Source organism: Octodon degus, unplaced genomic scaffold, assembly GCF_000260255.1.
Source record: "Octodon degus isolate 3935 unplaced genomic scaffold, OctDeg1.0 scaffold00032, whole genome shotgun sequence".
Classification (NCBI taxonomy): domain Eukaryota; kingdom Metazoa; phylum Chordata; class Mammalia; order Rodentia; family Octodontidae; genus Octodon; species Octodon degus.
The window spans coordinates 15,511,122-15,517,362 of NW_004524608.1; the positions used below are offsets into that span (position 1 = coordinate 15,511,122).

Below are 6,241 nucleotides of genomic sequence, written 5' to 3' on the forward strand. Positions count from 1 at the left end.
GGGCGTCCGCGGCGCCGCCCCTTGCTGCCGTTCCCTGCTCCCCCGAGCCCGAGCCTCCCGGGGGGACGCCGCCGCGACACGGGGCCGTCTTGCCTCGGGCCTGAGCTGCGGTGGGCTCCGGGGGGAGCGGCGGGCGCGGGTCTGGGTCTGCACCGGCGGGCGGCGCGGGTGTGTGGGGAACTCCCGCGGGCGTGCGCCCCGGAGTGGGGCGGCGATGTGGCCCCCGGCCCCGGGGTTCACCGTCCTAGCCGAGCTTCGTGGGGAGTGGAGATGGGCGAATCCCCCACCCTCAGCGTAGCCATCCCTTCCCGGAGAATTTTCTGCCGGAGAGACAGCCAATAAACTCTGCTCAACTCCCTCCTTCCCTCCCTTCTTCCTAGCTGCAGTTTCAAAAAGCTTCAAAGCCAGGAATGTGGGATTCATCTTCCGAGTCCCCAGAAGGCAAATGTGGTTACAGATGTTGCACGGTACTTTGCCAAGTTTAAAACCCTGCCTTTAACACTAACCAAAACCGTGGGGCTAGAACCTTGGGCGCGCTGGGGAGACGTGTGGGCCTCCGGGACTGCTGGATTCGGTGACTTCCATCAGGTTCTAGACTGGCTCGGCTTTGTCCAGTTCGTGCGAGGACCCCCTCCTCCCCCCCGCGCGCCCCTTCCCCTGGAGTTTTCAACGCTCCCTGCGTGGTTTGAGGAACTGCGGAGGAAGCTACCCGGGGAAGAAAAGATTCCACTTAGCAGAAAAGTCTTGCTTAAAAAGTTGTCATTAATTTGGCTGGTGGAGCGAGGTAGAAGGTAATACAATGGATTTGTTCGTTTAATATTGAGCTTCTCTCTATTTTTTGAGGTGTGTGGGAGGGGTGTTCGGTGGTGGGAAAAGAAACTGGTCCCATCCGTGTTTTACATGTTTTTGAAACTGGGCCCTGGAATTTTGACATAACCCAGTGATTTAAAAAAAAATTCTGTCCCAGAGATACAGACTACTCTGACAGCCCAGGGGAAGGCGGTGGCAAAAAATAGACACCACCTCCTTTTTCCCCCAAAAAAATTCTTCCTGGAAAGGTGGTGTTAAGAAATTTCAGAAATGGGCTGATCCAAGTGGCGAGCCTTAAATGGAAACACTATAGTATGTCCTGGCACTTGTCTGTGGAGGTGGGTTGCTGGCCAGGGGCCCGGACTTGGGCAGCCAGCAGACACTAGACTTGTGCTGACCTCAGACACAGGCCTCGCCATGCAGCCTTACAGTGTGCAGAGTGCTTAAGCATGAAATATGGCATCTATCCTTGTCACCGATGGGGACATCTGGGTCCGGAGGTTATTTTAGATCTGGATAGGATCTGAATCTTCATCTAAGACAAAGTCACTTACTTTGTTATTCAGTAACTTTTTTTTTGTCCTGAAATTAAAAAGTGAAAGTCTTTTGAAAATGTATACCTTATATTGATGTAATTTGTGTTGGATAATAGCATTTTTAGTATGATACTCTGGAAGGTGCTGAATGACAAGATAAATTATGGGTAGATGGCAAGGATCAAGTGCTGGGATGGGAAGAGTTGGGGTTCATCGTCTCCCTTTACAACTGTTTGGTTTTTTTCTTTTTTCTTTTTCCTTGAAATGGAGAGTGCTTTAAAATAACACTTGAATTAGGTAATAGTCTTGCCAACTTTTGGACCTTGAAACAGTGATTATTTGAATCTGAATGTTTGCTTGTTATCTCTGAGTAATTTAAAAGAATATTCAGGATGCAGAGGAAAGATGTCATATTTAGGAATACAGTCCATGTCAGAAGCAAGAAACTTAATTCTAATCCAATAAACATGGCAGTGATTTTCTTTCCAAAGTAGATTTTCTTTTGTAATCATGAATGGTGTAACAGTGAGTAGAGAATGTGCCTCTACCTTCCCCAGCATTGGCCTGAGCCAGTGCTCTGATGGTCATGATTGTGCTTCTAGGGAATTCTTTGGGTGGTATTTAGTAGTCTTGCTTTTCTGAAGAGGGAGGGACAGGACAGAAATGGATTTGAAAAATGATCCTGCTCTTCAAGGTCGCAAGGTGAAGGTAGAATCAATGCTGGGATTGGAAGCTGCCCTCTGAGCCTTGTGTGGCTGGCTGCTGGATCCTTGTATCTGGATTTATTTTTATGTGATGAGATAGCTAATCTAACTCATTTGGGTTTAGGAAGAAGTAAGTCACTGATGGTAGTGAAGCCCTTTTGGTTGTGTGATTGCATGAGTCAAGCGTGCTGGACATGTGCTGGACACTGCTCTTCATGTGCATTTTCTTCTTGACAGTCTCACTACCACCATATACTGTATTATTATTTTACCCTTTGAGGCTTGGAAAATGTAGGTGGTGGTGTGGAGAGTTGAACCAGGGCTGTGTTTCTGGAATCCATATTCCCAGCCACTGTTCTTGATCACTGCCAGACTTCATTTATTCATATATTATCTTCATGAGTTTACTGTAACTCTTACTTAGTCTTCATTACTTAATGATTTTTCTTAAAGCATCAACTCAGCTTTTTAAAAACAAAGATGCCATATCTTAAGAGGAAATACTGCTGCCATATTTGGAAACCAACTCATTTCTTAGGAGTAGGAGGCAATCATAAAGGTGCCCTGAGACTTGTGTGGAAACCTCGAATTCTGGGTAATGATTACCTGTTGTGTGTGTTACCAGGATGTGTGATAAGGGCAGAGGAAGTAGGTGAGTGATAGGGTATTTGTGGTACTCTGGTTTTCGGGTTGGGTGATGGGTTCATGGGTACTGATTATATTTTTAGGTTTTCTAACCTACATACTTTCTTTACAAAATGATAAAGAAAATTAAACACATGATCCTTAACGTAGTGATTCCTTGGGGATTATTTCACTGCACCATGCTGAAGATAGGTCTAGCGTGGTATCATGTGTGAATTAAGTGCCCAGAGACTGCTGGTTGACAAGACCCCCAAGTAATGACTTTGAGAGCAAGCTGATGGTTATACATGAGTGAGGCTGAGGTATGTCTCCTCTGGTTTTCTCCTCCTACTTGTGTTTCCAATATTGTGGCCAAAATACAGTTTAGTGCCAGTGTGGGTTTCCCTTGAGTAGGGCTCTGTGGTTGTGGAAGGCGAGGTTTAGGCGGCAGCTGGTGCTCTGTTCAGGTCACTGTGTCTTCCAGCTCTAGTACTTGGGATGGGTTGCCAGTGCAGTCGTGAAGTGCTAGAGTGATCATTCAGAGTTGGAAGGGTATTTAAGTTAAGCCCTGTCTGGGTAAAACGTTAACAGCATTGAAACAGGAGGCTGGGAAATAAAACCATCTGAAATTTTAATTGAAATCCACAGTCTACTGTTTTATTTTCCCAGGCCGGTGCTGGGCATTGTGGCTTTATTCCTGGAAATGAAGATTTGGAATTGGGTTTCCTGGTACAAATGCCTTCTTTGATCTTCTGGAGTGAAAACTTTTTGTTTTTGTCTAAGGCCAATTCCAGCCTTAGAAGAACTAAATGGAAGATTTACTCTTTTCTTCTAGCTGTTGGCTGTAGACTAGACTGCTTTTGGTTGCTATCTAGTTTAGGAATCCAGGGATCCAGAGTAGGACTTAGCTATAGGAAAGGACGCTTGAATGAAAGATCCTTTGGTAAGAGCTTCAAGTTGGTACAGTGGGCACATCATGGACTTTGGCTCAGGTGGGAGCTCATTTTGTTTTTAAAGTTAACTGAGATACCCTTTTAGGCAACAAAGGGGGCTTGGGGGGCTTGCACAAGGCTGTGGGTTTGATCCCCAGCACTAGGAATAAGGAAGAGAGAGAGAGAGAGAGAGAGAGAGAGAGAGAGAGAGAGGAGAGAGATCAGATTCCTTCTAAAAATTAAAACAAATACACTTCTACGCCAGAATTCAGTCTGACTGTACAGCTGAATAACATGCCTGTGCTCCTCTAGGCAGTTCTGGGAATTTGGGTTTGTTTATGAGTCTGAAGGCTCTTATGTGATCCTTGAGAGCTTTGTTTTCCAGAGTCGGTGCTACTCAGTTGTTTGATTTTGGGGTTTTTGGTCACTGACCAGAATTCCACTTTGCCCACTAGATTGCCTCATTGTTTACCTTGGGTGTTTGGCCTTTATTTCTGTGATTGGGAAAGTGACTTTACATTTCACTCTTTGCACATTTTGTGCAGGTCTGTGCAGTAGTCGAAGGTTGTTGGGAATGGAGAGAGGGGAAGGGGCCGCGCTCAGCACAGGTATCCTGAGGGGCCTCCAAGAGGTCAGCTCTCTGCTCATTTGGCCTGGGCTATCTGGTGCCCTGGTGCTGCTCTTCCCTTCCTTTGGGGAGAACCAGATCCTTCAAGGACCAGGGCAGTCTCATTGCAAGCAGAAGTGCCTCCCACATTCTGCCTTTGTGATCTCCTCAGACTTCATCTGGGCCTAGCTCTCTGAGTAAAGGCTCCAAGTGACCCTTTGGAAACTTACTTTTTTTTTTTTTTTTTTTCTGTCTTGTCACAATTCTTTTTCCTTCACCAGTTGAAAACCTTTCCAGTTGTCTCACGTCTCACGGGACTCCTTTAGGGCAGGGATGGTTCCTTACTCATCTTTTGTGAATCTTTTGCACCTAATACAATGCCTAGCTCAGAATACACAGCCAACATATTGTTTTAGGATTGTCAAAAGAATGAATGGATGATTGTACTCTTGGGGGGAACACAGGGACCCTGTCCTCTAGGGAACTTGGGAAAACTCACCTTGATCCCGAAGCTTAACTGAGGGCAGGGACAAAAGCCACTCTAGTAGGAGTTTTATGATAACGCTTCCTTAGCTGCCTTCCCTTCCCTCCCCTCCCTGCCTCCTCCCTCCCTTCTTTCCTCTCTCCTTCTTCCCTCAGTCTGTCTTTCTGTGCTGTGGTTTGAACCTGGAGCCCTTGTGCATGCCAAGGGTATGCTCTGCCACTGAGCTAAGTCCCCAGACTGAAACATCAGTTTCTGTGTTTCATTTTAACTTGTAAGTAGTAAATTTAACAAACAGATACTGTTTTTCTTTCAGTATGTGTTTCTTCTTTTGGTTTGCTTTTGTATTTAAGGGAGGAATTTTCATTTTGGGAAAGACTATCTCAACCATTTTTTTCTCCTGGTACTAGTGAAGATTGAAACCAAGGACTTGATACCACTGTGCTCCTCCTGTAGCTCCCCACCTCCCTTTTTAACATTTGTTTTGAGACAGGGTCTTACTGAGTTGCCCAGACTGACTTCAAACTTGTGATCCTCCTGCCTCAGTCTCCCGATTACTTGGGGTGGTAGGCATGTACCTCTGCACCTGGCTCCACTCATTTTCTGTGGCCCATAGAGCAAGCACTCGAGGACATGGCTGGGACTCAGGCGCTTGGTGGATTGACTCCTCTCCTCCAGTGTTCTCTGGCATACATTCCCAGACACTTGAGAGTAAGAACACAGAGTGGTAGGCAGTGCTTATGTCAGAGGTTGGAGAATGTGGATGACTTCCATGGAAAATGGATGCAATCCAAAGCAAACTCCTTTTCTGATAGATTGCATAGGCTGGTTTGAGTGGGCAAAGTGACACAGAAGTTTCCAGCTTGGTGACTGCGCATTTTGCTTCTATAAAGCCAAGGTCAGCCATTCATACAGCATAGAAGCCATTGAAAAGAAAATTACTCTAAGTTTTGATTGTTTTTGTGCCAGTGATGGGAGGATCCTTGATTGTGCCACTAAGAAAGAGCCTTGAGTTTTATGCAAAATGAACAAAAGGGATAAAGGATTGTTGGGGATGTTGGGCAGAGCTGGATGTTAGAAGTGGGGCGATACCTGGAGTTTGGAGAGTTGGTGTAGACAAAAATGCGCAAAAAACATGTAGCAAAAGCATTCTGGGATAGTAGGGATAGATTTAGATGTTTTAAACAAGCTCTTCATCTTCCATTATTGTGCAGCTATTAAGTGGTGCTAGACTCTGGTGAAAATCTGATATTCATTAATCGTACTGTACATTGGTGCTTATAAGCGGTTGTCATCCCAAACCCTGGAGCTGTTGGTTTTGTATCACTTTTTGGGATGGGGGGCCATAGGGTCTCGCCATATAGCTCAGGCTGGCCTTGAACTTGCAGCAGTGCTCCGGTCTCATCCTCCAGAATGCTGGGATTTCAGGTGTGAGCCACCACTTCTAACTTGTACTTTTGTTTCTTTTTCTTTTTTGTATTTAGAACAGGGTCTACAGGGTCTCACTACATAGATTGGACTCCTAGTAATTCTGTTTTCAGCCTTCC

The 6,241-nt window shown here is 45.7% G+C and overlaps 1 protein-coding gene across 4 annotated transcripts in view; it reads left to right on the top strand.

Annotated features, from left to right (window-relative positions):
- The first annotated feature begins 231 nt into the window (after positions 1–231).
- The window catches only part of Acvr1 (activin A receptor type 1), a 130,208-nt gene continuing 124,198 nt past the window's right edge, over positions 232–6,241 (top strand). For 3 of the 4 annotated variants that reach the window (XM_023713675.1, XM_023713677.1, XM_023713678.1), the window contains exon 1: positions 232–467. The gene's annotated coding sequence lies outside the window, so the exon portion shown is untranslated. Of the gene's footprint in view, positions 468–687; positions 792–6,241 lie in introns of those variants that run through there. The other variant, XM_023713676.1, reaches the window with a different exon arrangement.